The 24214-nt window shown below is 50.6% G+C and overlaps 1 protein-coding gene across 2 annotated transcripts in view; it reads right to left on the bottom strand.

Annotated features, from left to right (window-relative positions):
- LOC147115369 (lipoma-preferred partner homolog) overlaps nucleotides 1-22273 on the bottom strand; it is a 377893-nt gene extending 355620 nt beyond the window's left edge. For both annotated transcript variants that reach the window (XM_085989630.1, XM_085989631.1), the window contains exon 1: nucleotides 21590-22273. The gene's annotated coding sequence lies outside the window, so the exon portion shown is untranslated. The remainder of the gene's footprint in view (nucleotides 1-21589) is intronic.
- Nucleotides 22274-24214: the final 1941 nt, after the last annotated feature.

Genomic DNA, 24214 nt, shown 5'->3' with positions numbered 1-24214 from the left:
TACCGATATTTCAGAAGAAGAGTGGAACATGTCCAGGGAATTATAGACCAGTCAACGTAACATTGGTGGTAGGAAAAATAATGGAATCCCGACTAAAGGAGAAAATAGAAGAACATCTAGAAACCAAAAATATAATAATGAATAGTCAGCATGGATTTCAAAAGGGAAAGTCTTGCTTGACCAACCTCATTGAATTTATTGAAGAGGTAACAGAGAGAGTAGACAAGGGTAATGCAGTAGATGTAATTTATCTAGATTTTCAAAAGGCCTTCGATAAGGTACCCCATAATAGACTGATGAACAAGGTCAGAGAATGCGGAGTCAGGGGACAAGTAGCAGAATGGATAGCTGGCTGGCTTCAGGACAGAAAGCAGAGAGTAGGGGTAAAGGGTAGCTATTCAGAGTGGCAGGAGGTGGGTAGTGGTGTTCCACAAGGATCAGTGCTGGGACCACTGCTGTTCACAATTTACATTAACGATTTAGACTTGGGAATCAAAAACACAATTTCTAAATTTGCGAATGACACCTAATTGGGGGGGGATAGTCAATACTGAGGAGGACTGCAACAAGTTACAGGAGGACATTAATAAATTAACAGAATAGGCATATAATTGGCAAATGAAGTTCAACACAGATAAATGTGAGGTATTACATTTTGGTAGGAAGAATAGGGAGGTCACTTATCAGTTGGAGGGTGCAAGTCTGGGTGGGGTAGAGGAACAAAGGGATCTCGGAGTACAAATACACAAATTACTAAAAGTTGCGACACAGGTTAGCAAGGCCGTTAAACAAGCAAACCAAGCACTAGGGTTTATTTCTAGTGGGATAGAATTGAAAAGTAGGGAAGTTATGCTAAACCTGTATCGAACCTTGGTTAGACCACACCTGGAGTACTGTGTACAGTTCTGGTCGCCATATTATAAAAAGGATATCGAGGCACTGGAGAGGGTGCAGAGAAGATTTACAAGGATGATACCAGAAATGCGAGGGTTTACATATCAGGAAAGGATGAACAGGCTGGGTCTCTTTTCTCTTGAAAAAAAGACTGAGGAGTGACCTAATCGAGGTCTTTAAAATTATGAAAGGTTTTGATCGAGTGGATACAGAGAGAGTGTTTCCACTTGTGGGGAAGAGCATAACTAGAGGCCATCAATATAAGATAGTCACCAAGAAATCCAATCGGGAATTCAGGAGAAACTTCTTTACCCAGAGAGTGGTGAGAATGTGGAACTCACTACCACAGGGAGTGGGTGAAGCGAATAGTATAAATGCATTTAAGGGGAGGCTGGACAAGCGTATGAGGGAGAAGGGAATAGAGGGCTATACTGATAGAGTTAGATGAGGAAAGACGGGAGGAGGCTCGAGTGGAGCATAAACACCGGCATGGACTGGTTGGGCCGAATGGCCTGTTTCTGTGCCGGATATCCGATGTAATCCTATGTAATTTGGAAGCTGTGATTCCCCATCAATGGGTGTCTGGTGAATGTGTCGGGGACACTTTACCAGTTAGACAAGGTTCACTCTTCCCCACTCTGCCTGGTCACCTGGTTCCAGAGTTCCTTTTAGCATCGATTTATTTGTTAAACTACTTTTTAACCGACTAGCTCCCCAGCTGTCAACTGTCAGTGTCCCTACAATGGGTCAGCCCACAGACACCAAACAAACAAAACTCAGAGCTTGCAAAGGGAAAAGCTTTATCAGGAGATCACAGTTAAGCCAAGAGACAATTTGTCTCAAGTTTAAAATGACATAAACATGGCGCTCCTGGCTAATTTCTTGAATACATCGTTTGTCCCAATATTCTGTTCAGGACCGAGAGATATCCGATTGGAACAGATTTGCAAAGAACATTGTAACACAGTGTGTTTGTGGTCTGACCAGGTGTGTCTACAGAGCTCTGCACCACAGACCTCAGTCCACCGCAGTCTGGAGCCTGTAAACCGCTCACTAGGGACCCCTTCGCACCCGTCCACCAACTCTTCTCAGAGTCTGCTCCCTCTTCCTCCCTCTGCATCCCCATCAAATGCTGCCGGATGCCTTGCAATATCAAAGGCAGATAGTTGTTGATGTGCACACACGGGCCCACATTCCAGTGGAAGTGGCGGGTTGGTGATCAGGAGCAGGAACCCTGGTTGATTTTCCTCTCACTGACCCAGGAGCCCTGTGGTTTACCCTAGTTGAGACCCACTCACTCCGCACGGATTGGGGGTGGATTCAGCACCATGCCAGGCGGTGCATTTACTCACAGAGCCATAACGTCAGTGGAATGCGCTTACGATCTGCCAGATGGGCTGATTTATAGCAATCTGCTACACTGCACCGTATCCCACCTAGCGTCTGAAGCCTGCTGCACACCAATGATAAGCTCCATGGTGGCCATGGTTACCAGAACTGGAAGCTGGAAGGAGACTCCCAAGTACTATTTGAAGCCAGCTTCAATTAGTGTGCTGACGTCTGGCCTGACGTCAAAGCTCATGAATCGAGCCTGGGTTCCAGGCTTTCAAATCTTCTGAATTCTCTGAACCGAGTGAGACCTGGGATAGTGAGGAAGGGCCAGAGGAGTAGAGTCAGCTCTGAGAACAAGTCCCGCCCATACGAAACCTGTTCCATCTCCGTCAAATTCAGTTATCGTCAGTTCAGACTTCCAGCACTTGTGGTTCTTATATAGAAACACATTGAGGTCACAACATGGAAACAGGCCATTCGGCCCATCCAGTCCGTGTTAGCGCCTGCCCTCCACACGAGTCAAGTTCTAATCACACTTACCCGTCCTGTTCCCACCTCCCTTCAACCCTTCTCCTTCATCCCCCTCCCCTTCATCCCCCTCTCCAATCTAACCTTCAATGTTGGCACCGTTTCTGCCTCAACCTCTGACCCCAGGAGTGAATCCCACAGCCTCCGAACTCTCTGTGTGAAGAAGATTATCCTGCCCTCTGTTCTAAATCTCTTACATTTAATCTTGTATCAATGACCCCTCGTTCTTGACCCCTCAATAACTTTGTACAAGGGACATGTCATGAAACAGACAAATTTACCCTAAAATTTCACAAAACAAGCGCTCTACTCAGAGCTCCGACATGTCAAGAGAGCCCCAGGTGGGTAGAGGAAACGCTTCAAGGACACCCTCAAAGCCTCCTTGAAAAAGTGCAACATCCCCACCGACACTTGGGAATCCCTGGCCCAAGACCGCACAAAGTGGAGGAGAAGCATCCGGGAAGGTGCCGAACACCTCGAGTCTCTCCACCAGGAGCAAGCGGAAGCAGCACACGTCAACTCAAGCACCCCACCCAGCCGCCCCTTCAACCACCGTCTGCACCACCTGTGAAGATTATTGCTTAAGATAAAAAATCACGGGATTGGGGGTAATATTCTGGCATGGATAGAGGATTGGCTATCTAACAGAAGGCAGAGAGTTGGGATAAATGGTTCATTCTCAGACTGGCAATCAGTAACTAGTGGTGTTCCGCAGGGGTCAATTAACGATTTGGAGGAGGGGACCGAGTGTAACATATCAAAGTTTGCAGATGATACTAAGATGGGAGGGAAAGTAGTGAGTGAGGAGGACATAAAAAACCTGCAAGGGGACATAGACAGGCTAAGTAAGTGGGCAGAGATTTGGCAGATGGAATACAATACTGGAAAGTGTGAGGTTATGCACTTTGGCAGGAAAAATCGTAGAGCAAGTTATTATCTTAATGGCAAGAAACTGGAAAGTACTGAAGTACAAAGGGATCTGGGGGTCCTGGTGCACGAAACTCAAAAGGTTAGTATGCAGGTGCAGCAAGTGATTAAGAAGGCCAATGTTGGCTTTCATTGCTAGGGGGATAGAATATAAAAATAGGGAGGTATTGCTTCAGTTGTACAAGGTATTGGTGAGACCGCACCTGGAATACTGCATACAGTTTTGGTGTCCATACTTAAGAAAAGACATACTTGCTCTCGAGTCAGTGCAAAGAAGGTTCACTCGGTTAATCCCGGGGATGAGGGGATGAACATATGAGGAGAGGTTGAGTAGATTGGGACTCTACTCATTGGAGTTCAGAAGAATGAGAGGCGATCTTATTGAAACATATAAGATTGCGAAGGGGTTGGATCGGGTGGATGCGGGGAGGATGTTCCCGATGATGGGTGAAACTAGAACTAGGGGGCATAGTCTTAGAATAAGGGGCTGCTCTTTCAAAACTGAGATGAGGAGGAACGACTTCACTCAGAGGGTGGTAGGTCCATGGAATATGCTGCCCCAAGAAGCTGTAGAAGCTACATCATTACATAAATTTAAAACAGAAATAGACAGTTTCCTAGAAGTAAAGGGAATTAAGGGTTACGGGGAGCGGGCAGGAATTTGGACATGAGTCTAGGTTCGGAACGGACATGGCCCTGTGGGTAGCGGAGCGGGCCCAGGGGCCGTGTAGCCTAATCCTGCTCCTATTTCGTGTGTCTAATTCTGTTAGATTCAGGAGATGGTTCTGTGATAGTAGATTGGCGGTTAGGATTAGATCAGCCATGATCTTATTGAATGGCGGAGCAGGCTCGAGGGGCCGATTGGCCTACTCCTGCTCCTATTTCTTATGTTCTTATGTTCTTATGTAGAGACTGTAAGTCCCGCATTGGACTCATCAGTCACCTGAGAACTCATTTTTAGTGTGGAAGCAAGTCATCCTCGGTTCCGAGGGACTGCCTAAGAAGAACCCTAAAGAGCAAGATTCTCAACAGGAGTGAGGACTTAGCGGGTGCAGATAGCAAAGATCGGAGAAAGGGGAAATGGGATTCTGGGTTTCATACATTGGGACGTGAATATAAAAGTGAGGAAGTGATGTTGAAGCTGCACAAGACATTAGTTAGGCCGTGCTGGAGGGGTCACTGTGACTGCATTAAACCTGCTCCCTGCGTGTGGTCTGTATAGTGTGACTCCACCACTCCCTTCGCCCACCATTGGCGGCCGTGCCTTCAGCTGCCTGGGCCCTAAGCTCTGGAATTCCCACCGCAAACCTCTCCGCCTCTCTCTCCTCCTTTCAAATGCTGCTTAAAACCTCCCTCTTTGACCAAGCTTTTGGTCACCTGTCCTAATATCTCCTTATGTGGCTCAGTGTCAAATTTTCATCTGATTAACGTTCCTGTGAAGCACCTGGAGACATTTTACTATGTTAAAGGTGCTATATAAATACAGGTTGTTGTTATATCCCAGTCTGACTGGCATTCAGCCCCTGTACCCTCCTCTATGTATTGTTTCCCCACTCATGTGAACTCTGCCTCTGCCATATTGTGGCACTCAGTACACACAAAAGATGCAATTACACACAGCCCCATATCAATCATTTCATAAAACGCACTTACACCCAAGTCACCCAGGGCTGTTTTCGAGGTGCAGTCAATGGAGACAGAAATATGCGCAGGGGAACCTCCCAATACAACAGAGGAACCTCCCAATACAACAGTGGAACCTCCCAATACAACAGGGAACCTCCCAATACAACAGAGGAACCTCCCAATACAACAGAGGAACCTCCCAATACAACAGGAACATTGAGATTAGTTTTGGATTGATCTAACAGACGGCCTGGACATGATGGGCCCAGTAGCCTCCTTCTGTGCTGTAAAATCTCTGCTTCAATGGGTAAGGTGCTGAGGTAGGGGGCAAGTCGCTGAGGTAGGGGGCAAGTCGCTGAGGTAAGGGGCAAGTCAGACCGGATGACAAGGTAGAAAATCCATTCAGCCCATCTCACTCCTCCAGCGAGAAAGTGCCGACAGCCCTCACGCTAATCACAGCTTCCAACTGTTGTTGGGTGGTTCCAGGGGTTTAACGAGCGGTCGGTTTGAACCCGTCCGATGTGTTTGGTTAAAATTAGCCCCAATGTGCCTCAGTCCGAACCTCAGAAGATCACCCCTTGCAGCAGTGTAAGGTTTTCCCATTGGCAATCTGAGTGAAAAGGGCAGAGAGAAACTATTTCCTCTGGTGGGGGGGGGGGGGGGGGGGGGAGTCCAGAACAAGGGGGCAGAACCTTAAAATTAGAGCCAGGCCAGTCAGGGGTGATGTCAGGAAGCACTTCTTCACACAAAGGGTGGTGGAAATCTGGAACTCTCTCCCCCCAAAAAGGCTGTGGATGGTGGGGGTCAGCTGGAGCTTTCAAGACTGAGGTTGAAGATTTTTGTACTTCTTGCAATCTAGTATACTGTTATTGTGTCTCAAGGGGTTTTATACCCTTACCTATACAACAATTAAGAAGGACTCCGGGGTGGAGAGTTTAGTTAACGGCCATTTTATTTACAATGTGCTTCTTCACTCAATGCACTACATTTCCCATAGTGCATTGCCAATCACCACTACGGTAGCCCATGTGGGACAATTCTAATACACATTCAAAATACACAACAACTGTATTCGCTGCTCACGCTGCGGTCTCCTCTACACTGGGGAGAGCAAACGCAGATTGGGTGACCACTTTGCGGAACACCTTCGTTCAGTCTGTAAGGGTGACCCCGAGCTTCCGGTCGCCTGTCACTTCAATTCACCGCTCCACTCCCACTCTGATCTCTCTGTCCTCGGCCTCCTACACTGTTCCAATGAAGCTCAACGTAAGCTCGAGGAACAGCACCTCATCTTTTGATTAGGCACTTTACAGCCTTCTGGACTCAACATTGAGTTCAACAATTTCAGACCATAACCCCTGCTCCCATTTTTTCAGGCGGCTGTTGATGATTCTGCCATCCCCATTTGCAACATTTAATCTCTCCTGCCTTCCACCCCATCACAGACTGTCCCTTTTGTTCTTTCCTCCCCTCACCTCCCACCCCCGCTTTCCCCGTCTCTGCACCTGCTTCATATCTGTTACATCTCCAGCTTTTTCCAGTTCTGATGAAGGGTCCCAGACCTGAAACATTAACTCTGTTTCTCTCTCCACGGATGCTGCCTGGCCTGCTGAGTGTTTCCAGCGTTTTCTGCTGTTATTTCAGATTTCCAGCATCTGCAGTATTTTGCGATTGTGTTGATAGATTTTTGTTGGGAAAGGTTATCGAGGGAACCAAGGTGGATGGAGTTCAGATACAGATCAGCCATAATCGAACTGAATGGTGGGACAGGCTCGAGGGGCTGAATGGCCTCCTCCTGTTCCTGTGTTCAGATCAGCTCCTTACAAATGTAAATCTGCATCAGAAACCAAATTTAACCCACTGAGCCACCCAGTCCCCTTTAACCAAAGTTCGCTCCTGTATTTTAAGAAAGGAAAAGTTTTCGAGAGAAACATATCTGTTGCGAGTAATTCCGCTGCCGAAACGCATTTGTGCACCTGAAGCAGATTCAACTCCAACCCAACCAGACGGTTTGAAAATCTCAAATAACAACAGAAAACGCTGGAAAAACTCAGCAGGTCAGGCAGCATCCGTGGAGAGAGAAACAGAGTTAGCGTTTCAGGTCTGGGACCCTTCGTCAGAACTGGAAAAAAACAGGAAAGGGGTTGATTTTAAAGCAAGTAGGGGCTAGGAAAAGGGGGAGGGGTGAAAGAACAAAAGGGAAGGTCAGCGACAGGGTAGAAAACAGGAGAGATTAAAAGACATTGAGAGATATTCAAGGGATAAAGGATGGCTCTGGATGAAGTGTGAATGGCCCGGGCAGAATGAGGGACAGCTGCCGCATGGGAGGGAAGAAAAAAGCCCAGACGAAAGTGTGGATTAAAAAAGAGAAAATATAAATATATATATATATGATAGGGGCTGAGGTTATGATCTGAAATTGTTGAACTCTATGTTGAGTCCAGAAGGCTGTAAAGTGCCTAATCGGGAGATGAGGTGCTGTTCCTCGAGATTACGCTGAGCTTCATTGGAACAGTGCAAGAGGCAGAGGACGGTGAAACTCTCCCTGGGCGTTGGAGAATTCTGGGCCCAGCCTCTGACTGTTGGGCACTGGGACTTTCATATCGCACACTGTGTCACAGGCTTTAATTTACTGGAGTTTGTGTCTCTCGGTCTGATCTATAGTCTTCACCCTTCACACCAGGAGCTGCTCAAAAGCAGAAAGCTGCCGGAAGTGTCTTGCAACCAACCCTGTGCAGGGTTTTCAGGAAGACAGCTTGTTTCTGGTTTTATTTCCTGAATTGAGTCATTACCAATGAGCTCGAGTTATTTTTAGTTTTAGGGAAACCATCCAGGACGCATTGCTCAATGTCGCAATTTAAACACCAGGAACCGCAGCGTCGTCAAAGAACGCCAATCCGTGCAGCTCGAGCCTAAAGTCGCCTCAGTCCTGGCCCAGCACAAGAGCAGCTCCGGCCCATCTAACCACAGGTGGCTCCAGCAGGGTCCAGAGTAACCCGTTCACTCAGTGCCGCCTGGTCACACGTTCAGAATGAAGATAGAAACATAGAAGATAGGAGCAGGAGTAGGCCATTCGGCCCCTCGAGCCTGCTCCGCCACTCAATGCGATCATGGCTGATCATCCAAATTCAGTACCCGGTCCCTACCTTCTCCCCATATCCCTTGATCCCTTTAGCCTTAAGAAATATATCCAACTCCTTCTTGAATATATTTCATGTATTGGCCTCTACTGCCTTCTGTGGTAGAGAATTCAACAGGTTCACCACTCTCTGGGTGAAGAAATTCCTCCTCATTTCTGTCCTAAATGGCTTACCCCTTATCCTTAGACTGTGACCCCTGGTTCTGGACTCCCCGACCATCGGGAACATCCTTCCTGCATCTAGTCTGTCCAGTCCTGTCAGAATTTAATAAGTTTCAATGAGATCCCCTCTCATTCTTCTAAACTCCAGCGAGTACAAGCCCAATCGACCCAATCTCTCCTCATACGTCATTCCTGCCATCCCAGGTATCAGCCTGGTGAATCGTCGCTGCACTCCTTCCATGGCAAGAACATCCTTCCTCAGATAAGGCGACCAAACTGCACACAATACTCAAGATGCGGTCTCACCAAGGCCCTGTATAACTGCAGCAAGACACCCTTGTTCCTGTACTCAAACCCTCTCACTATGAAGGCCAACATGCCATTTGCCTTCTTAACCGCCTGCTGCACCTGCATGCTTACCTTCAGCGACTGGTGCACAAGGACACCCAGGTCTCGTTGCACTTCCCCTACTCCCAATCTATTGCCATTCAGATAATAATCTGCCTTCCTGTTTTTGCCACCAAAGTGGATAACCTCACATTTATCCACGTTATATTGCATCTGCCATGCTTTTGCCCAATCACCCGAACTGTCCAAATCCTCCTGGAGTTTCTCGGCATCCTCCTCACAGCACACATGCCCACCCAGCTTTGTGTCGTCTGCAAATTTGGAGATATTACATCTAGTTCCCTTGTCTAGATCATTAATATATATTGTGAATAGCTGGGGCCCAAGGACCGATCCCTGCGGTACCCCACTAGTCACTGCCTGCCACTCGGAAAAAGACCCGTTCATTCCAACTCTTTGCTTTCTGTCTGCCAACCAGTTCTCTATCCAAGTCAGTACCTTGCCCCCAATCCCATGTGCCTTAACTTTACATGCTAATCTCTTATGTGGAACCTTATCGAAAGCCTTCTGAAAGTCCAAATACACCACATCCACTGGTTCTCCCTTATCTATTTTACTAGTTACATCCTCAAAAAATTCCAGTAGATTAGTCAAGCACGATTTACCTTTTGTAAATCCATGTTGACTTTGCCCGATCCTGTCACTGTTTTCCAAGTGCTCTGCTATTACATCTTTTATAATGGACTCTAGCATTTTCCCCACTACCGATGTCAGGCTTACCGGTCTGTAATTCCCCGTTTTCTCTCTACCACCTTTTTTGAATAGTGGGGTAACATTAGCTACCCTCCAATCCATGGGTACTGTTCCAGATTCCATCGAATGTTGGAAGATGATCAGCAAAGCATCAACTATTTCTAGGGCCACTTCCTTAAGTACCCTAGGATGTAGATTATCAGGCCCTGGGGATTTATCGGCCTTCAATCTGATCAATTTCCCTAATACCATTTCCCTACAAATACTGATTTCTTTCAGTTCCTCCCTTTCATCAGACCCTATGTTCCCCGACATCTCTGGGAGGTTATTTGTGTCCTCCTTTGTGAAGACAGAACCAAAATATGTATTTAATTGGTCGGCCATTTCTTTGTTCCCCATTATAAATTCCCCTGATTCTGACTGCAAGGGACCTACACTTGACTTCACCAATCTTTTTCTCTTCACATATCTATAAAAGCTTTTAGTCAGTTTATATGTTCCCTGCAAGCTTACTCTCATATTCTATTTTCCCTTTCTTAATTAATCCCTTTGTCCTCCTTTGTTGAACCCTAAACTGCTCCCAATCCTCAGGTTTACTGCTTTTTCTGGCCAATTTATATGCCCTCTCCTTGGATCTTATGCTATCCCTAATTTCCCTTGTTAGCCACGGTTGAGTCACCTTTTTTGTTTTATTTTTATGCCAAACTGGGATGAACAAATTCTGCAGTTCATCCATGCGGTCTTTGAATGTTTGCCATTGCCTATCCACCGTCAACCCTTTGAGTGACATTCCCCAATCAATCCTACCCAACTCACGCCTCAGACCATCGTAGTTTCCTTTATTTAAATTTAGGACCCTAGTCTCTCAGTCGACTACGTCATTCTCCATCTTAATGAAGAATTCGATCATATTATGATCGCTCCGACCCAAGGGGCCTCGTACAACAAGATTGCTAATTAATCCTTTCTCGTTACATAATACCCAGTCTAAGATGGCCTGATCTCTGGTTGGTTCCTCGATATATTGATCCAGGAAACCATCCCTTAAACACTCCAGGAATTCCTCCTCCACAGTATTGTTACTAATTTGGTTAGCCCAATCTATATGTAGATTAAAGTCACCCATGATGACTGCTGTGCCCTTATTGCACGCTTCTCTAATTTCCCTTTTAATGCCATCCCCAACCTCCGCATTACTGTTTGGAGGTCTGTATACCACTCCCACTAACGTTTTCTGCCCCTTGGTATTTCTCAGTTCTACCCATACAGATTCCACATCATCAGAGCTAATATCCTTCCTTACAATTGTGTTAATCCCTTCTTTTACCAGCAATGCTACCCCACCTCCCTTTCCTTTTTACCTATCTTTCCTGAATATTGAATACCCCTGGATGTTCAGTTTCCAGCCTTGGCCACCCTGGAGGCATGTTTCCGTAATCCCAATCAAATCATACTCGTTTACCTCTATTTGCGCAGCTAATTCATCTACCTTATTACGAATGCTCCTCGCATTAAGACACAAAGCCTTCAGGCTTGTTTTTTTAAAGCTTTTACACCTATTAGAATTATTATTTACTGTGGCCATGGTTGATTTAAACCGTTGATTTCTCTGACTGCCACTTTTGTTTTTCTCCTTCATATCTTTTGCTTTTATCCTTGTTTCCCTTTCCTCTGTCTCCCTGCTCAGGTTCACAACCCCCTGCCATTTTAGTTTAAACCCTCCCCCAGAGCACTAGCAAACACTACCCCCTAGGACATCGGTCCCGGCCTTGCCGAGGTGCAAACCGTCCGGTTTGAACTGGTCCCACCTCCCCCAGAACCGGTTCCAATGTCCCAGGAAGATTTCCGTTATGTGGCTGCTTTTTAATTGATTAATTCCCAGGGTGTGGGTGAGGCTGGCGTTTATTGAGTGGTAGCGCCCCAAGGGAAAAGCGGGGTGCTACTGGAAGCGCCCCGCCTCCCTCTTGGGTCGCTGCGAGGAAATGTCACGGCGCTACGTGCCGCGGCGCATGCAAGCTTTCCTCCCCTTCTTAAAGGTGCCTTGCACAGTGCGACCCGGGGCCCAGCTGGGCCCCCCGGGGATCGGAGTGCCGGCAAAAGAGCCCGGCACTCAAGAGAAGTGCCGGGCTCATGAAGCGCAGCTGGCACTCCGCAAGGGTGCGGGTCAGGAGGCCGGGGATGGGAGCAGAGGCAAGTGCTGGCAGGCGGCCAGCAACAAAAATGGCCGCCCGGCACCTCGCCTTTCAATAACGCTGCCCCAGCCGCAGGTATGCCCCCCTGATCCCGGCGGACATAGCGTCCAGCGGTAAGTCAGGGGGCGTTATCGAAGATCGCGGCCGGGGCGCTGAACATGGCAATGACGTCATTGCCGGCGGTGCAGTGCCGCGGGGCGCTAACGGTTACCGCCGCCGCTAAACTCCCGGTGAATTTCACGGGAGACGTGGGCAGCGCCGCGCCCAGGCGCCAGTTGCTTTGCGCAAAGCAACCGAATTTTTCCCCCTTAGAGTCCAAAATTAGGGGCCTTGAGTATAAGATAGTCACGAATAAATCCAATAAGGAAGTCAGGAGAAACTTCTTTACTCAGAGAATGGTTAGAATGTGAAACTCGCTACCGCAGGGAGTAGTTGAGGTGAACAGCACAGATTTCTTGAAGGAGAAGCAAATGAGTACATGAGGGAGAAAGGAAAAAAAATTATGCTGATAGGGTTAGGGGGGTTATGCTGGAACTGTATAAAACACTAGTTAGGCCGCAGCTCGAGTACTGCGTGCAGTTCTGGTCACCACATTACAGGAAAGATGTGATTGCACTAGAGAGGGTACAGAGGAGATTTACGAGGATGTTACCTGGGCTGGGGAATTTTAGCGATCAGGAAAGATTGGAGAGGCTGGGGTTGTTTTCTTTGGAACAGAGGAGGCTGAGGGGAGATTTAATTGAGGTGTATAAAATTCTGAGGGGCCGAGATAGAGTGGATAGGAAGGACCTATTTCCCTCAGCAGAGAGGTCAATAACCAGGGGCCAGAGATTTAAAGTAATTGGGGGAAGGTTTAGAGGGAAGTTGAGGAGAATTTTTTTCACCCAGAGGGTGGTGGGGGTCTGGAACTCACTGCCTGAAAGGGTGGTCGAGGCAGAAACCCTCATCACATTTAAACAGTACTTGGATATTCACTTGAAGTGCCGGAACCTACAGGGCTACGGACCGAGAGCTGGACAGTGGGATTAGGCTGGAGAGCTCTTTGTCGGCCGGCATAGACACGATGGGCTGAATGGCCTCCTTCTGTGCTGTAAATTTCTGACCCTAGTTGCCCTGAGAAGATGGTGGAGGGCCTTCTTGATCCGCTGCAGTTTGTATTCTTTGTAGCGGTTTGATACAATTGAGTGATTTGCTCGGCCAGTTCAGAGGGCGGTGAATCATTAGTGAACCAGTTGGGTTTTTATGACAATTCAACAGCTTCATGCTCACTCTTACTGAGGCCAGTTTTTTATTTCCAAATTTACTTAAAATTCTCAAACTGCTGTGATGGGATTTGCACTCACGTTCTCGGGATTATTAGTCCAGTAACAGGACCACTGTGCTCCCGCACCCAGTCACACTACCGTACCTGGCTTTGTGCTGTCTGTAAAAAACAATCTAAACACACTGATCAGCACATCGCTCATCCAAACCGACAGATAAACCGAAGCCCGCGGGCTCGCATGTTGCCCCGTGTTTATATGTGGGTTGACTGTCCGGACACTGAGATTAGTGTAGCTCACAGTCCTGTACTGGGACACAGCAGGTTCCTCAGGTGCTGAAAGAGCTCCGTCCATCACCGAAAGAATAGAACTTGTTCCGGCGCGGAATCAATGAGTGTCGACAAGAATAGAAATGAAGAGCGTGAAACTGAATTTAACAAAGTGAAGAATATCTCCAGCGCCTTTCACCACCTCAGGACATCCCTAAGCGCTTTACAGTCAATGAAGTACTTTTTGAAGTGTAGTCACTGTTGTAATGTAGGAAACGCGGCAGCCAATTTGCGCACAGCAAGCTCCCACAAACAGCAATGTGATAATGACCAGATAATCTGTTTTAGTGATGTTGGTTGAGGGATAAATATTGGCCCCGTGACACCAGGGATAAATCCTCTGCTCTTCTTCGAATAGTGCCATGCGATCCTTTACATTCACCTGAGAGAGCAGACGGGGCCTCAGTTTAACGTCTCATTTGAAAGATGACACCTCCGACAGTGCGGCGCTCCCTCAGTACTGCCCCTCCGACAGTGCAGCGCTCCCTCAGTACTGTCTCTCCGACAGTGCAGCATTCCCTCAACACTGCCCCTCCGACAGTGCAGCGCTCCCTCAGTACTGCCCCTCCGACAGTGCAGCACTCCCTCAGTACCGCCCCTCCGACAGTGCAGCACTCCCTCAGTACTGCCCCTCCGACAGTGCAGCGCTCCCTCAGTACTGCCCCTCCGACAGTGCGGCGCTCCCTCAGTACTGCCCCTCCGACAGTGCGGCGCTCCCTTAGTACCGCCCCTCCGACAGTGCGGCGCTCCCTCAGTACTGCCCCTCCGACAGTGCGGTGCTCCCTTAGTACCGCCCCTCCGACAGTGCAGCGCTCCCTCAGTACTGCCCCTCCGACAGTGCAGCGCTCCCTCAGTACCGCCCCTCCGACAGTGCAGCACTCCCTCAGTACTGCCCCTCCGACAGTGCAGTGCTCCCTCAGTACTGCCCCTCCGACAGTGCAGCACTCCCTCAGTACCGCCCCTCCGACAGTGCAGCACCCCCTCAGTACTGCCCCTCCGACAGTGCAGCGCTCCTTCAGTGTTGTTTGTGAGACTTTGCTCTGAGCAAAACGGCTGCCATGTTTGCCTCACCTAGCAACAGTGACTGCAGGTCAGGGTAATTGTTTGGCCGGGACAGTGTTGGAGATGTTTCAGGGAGATGTGGAAACACCAGTTGTTTTTGCAATAGTTTGTGTGTGTCGACAAGCCGAAGGCGACACCTCCTTGATGGCTTCTGACCTCTCCCCCGCCCCCCGCCCCCCAAATTAAATGGCAGCAATCCCCGACAAGGCAGCAGGAATCTTGAAACTCCATCTCTTTCCCAGAAATCAATCTGTGGAAGGGAAGGAATGAATGGCCCCCTCGGGCCTGTAATTACACCCCGATTACCTTGGCACCCGTCCAATGTGTCAAAAGCTGAAATTCCTTATAAACCAAAGAAATGCTCACACAGGTGGCCGAGATCCATTTCAAACAGGGTTCTCTATCCCCTTTATATTCTGTAGTGAGGGCACTGTGAAACCCCAGCCCCAATAGTCAATCCTACCCGTACCTTCACTTCCCCAACCAGGCTAACCATTTCAGTCATTGCGTATCAACCTCCTGCTGTTGCTAAGGTTACTTTGAATTACTTCCCCATCTAGTGACCCTGATTATAGCAATTAGTGGACGGTTATGCACCCAGCCTCCTGCCTCGGAGCCAACACAAACACATGTAATCAGCGCTTGTATTGATCAAGCAAGTTGGTTAGTTGCGCAAGGTGCTTGCAGTCCACAGCGCTGGGCTATCTGACAGCTGCACCATCTTACATAAATAGCACCTGAACTCCACTCACCCTGAACTGACATCTCTTCGCCATCATTAACACACTCTAACTGACTGAAGACATTTTGGCCGGGTTTCAAAAAGGCACTTTCAGCTCAACAGAATACAGTTTATTAAATGTCTGTCAGATGAGACGTTAAACCGAGGCCCCGTCTGCTCTCTCTGGTCTCTTGCACTATTCGAAGAGGAGCAGGGGAGTTCTCCCCAGTGTCCTGGCCAAGATTTATCCCTCAACAAACATCGCAACACGGGAACCAGAGCATAGATTCAGAAGGGAGAGGAGCAAAGCTGGACATAGAAGGCAGTAAATTAGTAAGTGAAATAAAAGCAAAATACTGCAGATGCTGGAAATCTGAAATAAAAACAGAAAGTGGTGGAGGTACTCAGCGGGTCAGGCAGCAGCTGTAGAGAGAGAAACAGAGTTAACGTTTCAGGTCGATGACCCTTCGTCAGAACTGGAAAAAGTTAGAGATGTAACAGATTTTAAGCAAGTGCAGGGGCAGAGAGAGGGGGGAGGGGAGGAACAAAAGGAAGGTCTGTGATAGGCCGGAAGACGGGAGAGATTAAATGACAAAAGGGATGATGGTGCGAGGCAAAAGGAGATGGTAATGGGACAGGTTAAAGAACAAAAGATGACTGGAGATGAAGTGTAAATGGCAATGGCAGAATGATCGGCAGCTGCCATGTGAGAGAGAAAAAAAATATAAGGGCTGAGGTTATTTATCTGAAATGGTTGAACTCGATGTTGAGTCCAGAAGGCTGTAAAGTGCCTAATCGAAAGATGAGGTGCTGTTCCTCGAGCTTACGTTGAGCTTCTGTGGAACAGTGTAAGAGGCCGAGGACAGAGAGATCAGAGTGGGAGTGAAGCGGAGAATTAAAGTGACAGGCGACCGGAAGCTCAGGGTCACCCTTACGGACTGAACGGAGGTGTTCCGCAAAGCGGTCACCCAATCTGCGTTTGGTCTCCCCAATGTAGAGGAGACCGCATCGTGAGCAGCGAATACAGTATATTAAATTGCAAGAAGTACAAGTAAATCGCTGTTTCACCTGGAAGGGGTGTTTGGGGCCCTGGACAGTGGGAAGGGAGGAGGTAAAAGGGCATGTGTTGCATCTCCTGCGCTTGCACGGGAAGGTGCCGTGGGAAGGGGAAGGGGTGTTGGGGGTGATTGAGGAGTGGACCAGGGTGTAGCGATGGGAGCAGTCCCTTCGGAATGCTGAAAGGGGAGGGGAGGGGAAGATGTGTTTGGTGGTGGGATCACGTTGGAGATGGCGGAAATGGTGGAGGATGATCCATTGAATGTGGAGGCTGGTGGGGTGAAAGGTGAGGACAAGGGGAACTCTATCGCGGTTCCGGGAGGGAGGGGCAGGGGTGAGAGCAGAAGTGCGGGAGATAGAACGGACACGGTCAAGGGCCGTGTCAACCACAGTAGAGGGGGATCCTCGGTTGAGGAAAAAGCAAGACATGTCAGAAGCACTGGTATGGAAGGTGGCATCGTCAGAGCAGATGTGGCGGAGACGGAGAAACTGGGAGAATGGAATAGAGTCCTTACAGGAAGCGGGGTGGGAGGAAGTGTAGTCCAGGTAGCTGTGGGAGTCAGTGGGCTTGTAGTGAATATTTGTCAATAGCCTATCCCTAGAAATTAGTAAGTGACTTTGAAAGGCAGAGGAAACAAAGGTTAGGAAATAGACAACAAAGGGGTTTGGCGGTGCTTAATGGTGTACACTTCAATGCAAGGAGTCTAGTGAATAAGGCAGATGAGCTGAGGGCACAGATAGACATGTGGAAGTATGATATTACAGGTAGACTATCCTTTATCCGAAAACCTCGGGACCAGCCAAGTTTCGGATAAAGGAGAATTTCGGATTTCGGAAGGTGGGTCGGCGGGGGTCCGCGGGGGGGGGGGTCGGCGGGGGGTCGTGCGCACGACTTACGCTGACGCTCAGCGTAAGTCAGTCGGGGTCGGCAGGGGTCGGGGCCGGCGGGGTACGCGGGGGGGGTCGGCGGTTGTCGGGGCTGGCGGTTGTCGGGGCCGGCGGGGTCCGTGGGGGGGTCGGCGGTTGTCGGGGCTGGCGGTTGTCGGGGCCGGCGGGGTCGGCGGTTGTCGGTTGTCGGGGCCGGCGGGGGGGTCGGCGGGGGGTCGTGCGCATGACTTACCCTTTATCCGAACTTCCGCAACCGGAACCCTCTAAAAACCGAAGGTTTTTTCGTTCAGTGTAAGTCGTACGCACGACTTACGCTGAACGAAAAAACCTTCGGTTTTTAGAGGGTTTCGGTTTTCGGAAGTCCGGATAAAGGGTAGTCTACCTGTATAGCTATTACTGAAACATGGCTGAAAGAAGGGCAGGAATGGCAGCTCAACATTCCTGGTCACAGGATTTTCAGACGAGATAGAGAGGGTCACAATACTGGTTAAAGAAACAATTACAGCTGTGAGGAGGGATGATATGTTAAAAGGATCATCAAATGAGGCCATATGGGTTGTATTGAAGAACAAAGAAAAAGGCAACCGCACTGCTGGGAGTGGACTATAGACCCCCAAATAGTCAGAGGAATGTAGAAGGGCAAATATGTCGGCAAATTTCTGAAAAGTGCAAAAACAATAGGGCAGTAATAGTCGGGGATTTCAACTGCCCCAATATTAACTGGGATAGAATCAGTGTAAAAGGTATAGAGAGCACAGAATTCTTAGAATGCATTCAGGAGAACTTTTTTAACGGTAAGTAGCAATCCCAACAAGAGAGGTTCTGGACTTAGTTTTAGGGGAACAAAGCTGGACAGGTGGAAGGGGTATCAGTGGGAGAGCAGTTTGGTGGTAGTGATCATAATTCAGTTAGATTTAGTGTAGTTATGGAAAAGGACAAAGATAGACCAGGAGTAAAAGTTCTCGATTGGGGAGGGCGAGGGAGATGGAGAGGGCGAGGGAGAGGGCGAGGGCGAGGGCGAGGACGAGGACGAGAGAGACGGGGAGGGCGAGGGAGACGGGCGAGGGAGACGGGCGAGGGCGAGGGCGAAGGAGAGGGCGAAGGAGAGGGCGAGGGCGAGGGAGAGGGAGAGGGAGAGGACGAGAGAGACGGGGAGGGCGAGGGAGACGGGGAGGGCGAGGGAGACGGGGAGGGCGAGGGAGACGGGGAGGGCGAGGGAGACGGGGAGGGCGAGGGAGACGGGGAGGGCGAGGGAGACGGGGAGGGCGAGGGAGACGGGGAGGGCGAGGGAGACGGGGGGGGCGAGGGAGACGGGGAGGGCGAGGGAGACGGGGAGGGCGAGGGAGACGGGGAGAGCGAGGGAGACGGGGAGGGAGAGGGAGAGGGAGAGGGCGAGGGCGAGGGCGAGGGGGAGGGAGATGGGGAGGCGAGGGTGACGGGGAGGGCGAGGGAGACGGGGAGGGCGAGGGAGACGGGGAGGGCGAGGGAGACGGGGAGGGCGAGGGAGACGGGGAGGGAGAGGGAGAGGGCGAGGAAGAGGGAGAGGGCGAGGGCGAAGGAGAGGGCGAGGGAGACGGGGAGGGCGAGGGAGACGGGGAGGGCGAGGGAGACGGGGAGGGCGAGGGAGACGGGGAGGGCGAGGGAGACGGGGAGGGCGAGGGAGACGGGGAGGGCGAGGGAGACGGGGAGGGCGAGGGAGACGGGGAGGGCGAGGGAGACGGGGAAGAATGTGGGAGGAAGAGATAGTAGGAGGGAGAGAGAAGCGAAAGGGGGAAACAGGAAGGGGGGTAAAAGGGGAGGAAGAGCGGGAAGCGAGAGCGAGACAGCCAGGTGTTCATTTCACAGTGGAACAAGTTCAATTTATTCTAAAATATCAGCTGTTCAAACTACAGGTCCAGGAAATCAAGTCTAAAACCGTACCGCTGATTGGCATTTGTTGTCACACTGGCTGTGGCTCCAATCACACGGCAACATGTCGTGCAGCCTGGGTTAAGCGCGGTCCGTGTTAAGTGCAGTCCGGGTTACGCGCGGTTTGCTGTCGTTCAATTACACCATGGGACTTTCAGAGATAATTAAATCTGTCGATTTGAATAACTAGTTTGTCTTGTGTGACTAAATGAGCAAATTAGATCAGTGCCCGTTACATAAACACAGCCTGTGTTCGGAGCAGAGCAGTGGCATATTCGGCAGATCACTGCATTCTGAAACCTAGCATTGTGAGCAAGCGGATTTCATTCAGAGCAGAACACAAAGTCAAACAGCCTTTGAAACTTCCAGTCACACTGCCTGCAACGGCAGCCAACAATTCTTACACATGCGCACAGAAATACACTGCAAGCACAATCTGTACCTGGAATGTAACAACTCATAGTTTGTTTATCTTTTATTTTTGGTAAAAATATTTTAATATAATTAAACCATAACACAAGTAATAATGGAGGGTCAGAGGTCATTGCTGGGGTTACACCTATTATCCAATATTAATCAGGCGACTGCACTCAAACTGTCCTGGGACACAGTGACACTGACCAAGAACGAGTCAGAGAGAGAGAGAGAGAGACAGAGAGAGAGAGAGAGAGGCAGAGAGACAGAGAGAGAGAGACAGAGAGAGAGAGAGACAGAGAGAGAGAGAGACAGAGAGAGAGAGAGACAGAGAGAGAGAGAGAGAGACAGAGACAGGCGAGGTTGAAACAGAAATGCATTTCCTCCTAAAATGCGAAAAATTCAACACATCAAGAAACATATTATTCAACAAGCTAAGCCAAACAACCCCAGATTTCAAGGAATTGGATGATCTGTCAAAATTGAGATTAGTCCTAGGAGAAGGAGACAGACCATACCTTGGGGCCAAATATGTAACAACATGTCACAACCTGAGGACTGTTTAAAATTAAGACTGTTTAAAATTAATATTGAACGTACCAAATGAAGTACAAAGACTGTTTAAAATTAATATTGTTTAAAAGTAATATTGTATGTACCCAACAAATGTCAAATCGATTGACACCTACAGAATGTTAGAAAACTGTACCTTTTTGCAATGTAAGCTTTGGCAATATGGTTCTCTGTAAACTTTAATGCCAATAAAGCATTTGAATTGAAAAAAAATTGATTGACAGAGACAGGCAGAGAGAGAGAGACAGAGACAGAGAGAGAGAGAGAGAGACAGAGAGAGCGATTTGAATTGAATTGAATTGAATTGACAGAGAGAGAGGGACAGAGAGAGAGAGGGACAGAGAGAGAGACGGACAGAGAGAGAGACAGAGAGAGAGAGAGAAAAGAGAGGCAGACAGAGACATAAACAAATAAAGATAGAGACAGAGACAGACAGATGGAGAAACAGTGAGAAAGAGAGACAGAGACAAATCTTAGCTACAAGGACAGGTTGGAGAAGCGAGATTTGTTTTCATTAGAGCAAAGGAGGTTGAGGGGTGATTTGATCGAGGTGTACAAGATTATGAGGGGTTTGGATAGGCTGGACGGGGAAAGGCTGTTCCCACTAGTTGATGGTACAAGGACTAGGGGACACAGATTTATATTTTTGGGCAAGAGATACAGGGGGGACGCGAGGAAAAACTTATTTACGCAGCGAGTGGTGAGGACCTGGAACTCGCTGCCGACGGAAGTGGTGGAAGCGGAGACACTCAATGTTTTCAAGGGGAGACTGGATAGGCACTTGAGGGAAATAAATTTGCAGGGCTACGGGGATAGAGCGGGGGAATGGGACTGACTGGGTTGTTCTACAGAGAGCCGGCACAGACTCGATGGGCTGAATGGCCTCCTTCTGTGCCGTTATGACTCTGTGACTCTATGAGACAAGAAAAAGACAGGCAGTTAGATAGAGTTACACACACAAACAAACAGAAACAGGGTCACTGACACACAGAGAGAACAACAGAGAGACAGTGAGAGAGACAGAGCGAGAGAGACACACAAGAGAGAGAGAGAGAGACAGAGACAGAGAGAAAGAGAGAGAGGGAGAGAGACAGAGAGAGAGAGAGACAGAGAGAGAGGGACAGAGAGAGAGACAGAGAGAGAGAGAGACAGAGAGAGAGACAGAGAGAGAGGGACAGAGAGAGAGACAGAGAGAGAGACAGAGAGAGAGAGCGAGAGACAGAGAGAGAGAGACACAGAGAGAGAGAGAGAGAGAGAGAGAGACAGAGAGAGAGAGAGAGAGAGAGAGAGCGAGAGAGAGACAGAGACAGAGAGAGAGATGCACACATGGGCAATAAATACTGGGCCTTGCCAGCGATGCCCACATTCCAAGGATGAATATAAAACCTTACAGCTGCCCTGCACCAACATCAGGCCTGTGTACGGTACTTGCACGTTTGTAGTTGAGAGTGAGGGTTCAGTTCTGCTGAACATACCTTCAGTCCCCACCTGTCCCAGGGGCTGGCCGTTCTGTTTATAGGGGTTGAACTTGGGTTTCGGGGCCACCACGGGTGCGAATTTCTTTGGGGTTTGTTGAGTGGACACGGGAGATGCTGGGAGTGGCGATTGAAGTCATGGTCTCCACTCTGGCTGGTACATGCCCAGAGTCATCGGTGTCCTTAGGCAGAAGCCAAGTGGGGTTGGACATGATTTATAAACCTACAAAACAAAGAGTTCAATTAGAAGTGTTTACTGTGAGGTGGTGACTGAATCTCACTGAGCACCAAACTGTTCCACCAAACAACATCACTATTAGATAGGAATGAGTCAGGCCATTCAGCCCATCCTACCATATCCATCCCCATAAACCCTTCAGTCCACTCCATCAGAGCATTGTTTCTTAAATGATTCCAGGCATGTTGCCCCCATTCCCCAGACCCATTTCCTGTGTGTTAAGAACTCCTGGTCCCCAGTCTGAAGGCAGTGTTCCAGATTTACCTTTTCTTGATTTACCTTGTACATCTGTCAGTTACTTCGCTGTCACCTCTTTTATTAATATGCCTCTGTATAGGGCACATACAGACAGGCATACAGAATGAGAGAGTGACACAGAGTGAGAGATAGACAGGCACACACAGTGAGGGAGCGAGTGAGTATGGAAGGGGAGAAGGGAGGGGAGGGTAGAGAAAGGAGGGAGGGAAAGAAGTGAGGGAAGGAGGGGAGGGGAAGAGGGGAAGGAAGGGAGGGGGAAGGAAGGGAGGGGAAGGAGGGGATGGAGGGTGTGGTGTATGTAACCTGTTCCACCTTAAGAGAACTTAAGCCTGGTCCACCTTAAAGAAAGGTACTGCTTTCTTTGGCTGCTGTATACGTAATACCGGTGGTGACCACACCGGTATATAAGCACAGTGTAATAATATTGTATTCAGTTTAGTCCGACCTCAACCAGTAAAGACCTGTTGAATTTACTCTTGTGGTCTGTGTAGTAATTCTCACTATAACACACAGACTTAACAGAGGGGAGGGAGGGAAAGAGCAGAGGGGAGGGAGGGAAAGGGAAGGAGGGAGGGGAAGGAGGGGAAGGGAAGGAGGGGAAGAAAGGAAAGAGGGGAGGGGAAGGAGTGGAGGGGAGGGAAGGGAAGAGGGGAGGGGAAGGAGGAGGGTAGGGGAGGGGAAGGAGGAGGGGTAGGGGGAGGGGAAGGAGGAGGGGGAGGGGAAGGAGGAGGGGGAGGGGAAGGAGGAGGGGAAGGAGGAGGGGGAGGAGGGTAGGGGGAGGGAAGGAGGAGGGGGGAGGAGGGGAGGGAGGAGGGGTAGGAGGAGGAGGGGTAGGGGGAGGGGAAGGAGGAGGGGTAGGGGAGGGGAAGGAGGAGGGGTAGGGGAGGGGAAGGAGGAGGGGTAGGGGGAGGGAAGGGGGGAGGGGTAGGGGGAGGGGAAGGAGGAGGGGTAGGGGGAGGGGAAGGAGGAGGGGAGGGGAAGGAGGGGGAGGGGAGGAGAGGAGGGGAGGAGGGGGGAGGAGGGAGGAGGGAGGAGGGAGGAGGAGGGAGGAGGGGGGAGGAGGGGGGAGGGGGGGGGAGGGAGGGGGAGGAGGGAGGGGAGGGAGGGGGAGGGAGGGGGGGAAGGGAGGAGGGAGGGGGGAGGGAGGAGGGAGGGGGGGGGAAGGGAGGAGGGAGGGGGGGAAGGGAGGAGGGAGGGGGAAGGGAGGAGGGAGGGGGGGGAAGGGAGGAGGGGGGGGGGAAGGGAGGGAGGGGGGGGAAGGGAGGGAGGGGGGGGAAGGGAGGGAGGGGGGGGAAGGGAGGGAGGAGGGAGGGGGGGAAGGGAGAGGAGGGAGGGAGGGGGGGAAGGGAGGGGGGGAAGGGAGGGAGGGGAGGGGGAAGGGAGGAGGGGAGGGGGAAGGGAGGGAGGGGAGGGGGAAGGAAGGGAGGGAGGGGAGGGGAAGGAAGGGAGGGAGGGGAGGGGGAAGGAAGGGAGGGAGGGGAGGGGGAAGGAAGGGAGGGAGGGGAGGGGGAAGGAAGGGAGGGAGGGGAGGGGGAAGGAAGGGAGGGAGGGGAGGGGGAAGGAGGGAGAGGGAGGGGGAAGGGAGGGAGGGAGGGGGAAGGGAGGGAGGGGAGTGGGGAAGGGAGGGAGGGGAGTGGGGGAAGGAGGGAGGGAGTGGGGAAGGAGGGAGTGGGGAAGGGAGGAGGGGAGGGGGGAAGGGAGGGAGGGAGTGGGAAGGGAGGGAGGGGAGTGGGGGAAGGGAGGGAGGGGAGTGGGGGAAGGGAGGGAGGGGAGTGGGGGAAGGGGAGGGAGGGGAGTGGGGGAAGGGAGGGAGGGGAGTGGGGGAAGGGAGGGAGGGGAGTGGGGGGGGAAGGGAGGGAGGGGAGTGGGGGAAGGGAGGGAGGGGAGTGGGGGAAGGGAGGGAGGGGAGTGGGGGAAGGGGAGGGGAGGGGGAGGGGGGGAAGGGAGGGAGGGGAGTGGGGGAAGGGAGGGAGGGAGTGGGGGAAGGGAGGGAGGGGGAGTGGGGGGGAGGGAGGGGAGTGGGTGGGAGGGAGGGTGGGGAGGGAGGGAGGGGAGGGAGGGGAGTGGGGGGAGGGAGGGAGGGGAGGGAGGGGAGGGGGGAGTGGGGGGAGGAGGGAGGGGAGGGAGGG

Source organism: Somniosus microcephalus, chromosome 6 (genome assembly GCF_052327205.1).
Source record: "Somniosus microcephalus isolate GS21.2 chromosome 6, FLI_Smic_1.0, whole genome shotgun sequence".
Classification (NCBI taxonomy): Eukaryota; Metazoa; Chordata; class Chondrichthyes; order Squaliformes; family Somniosidae; genus Somniosus; species Somniosus microcephalus.
This window is presented reverse-complemented; position numbering and strand designations above follow the sequence as displayed.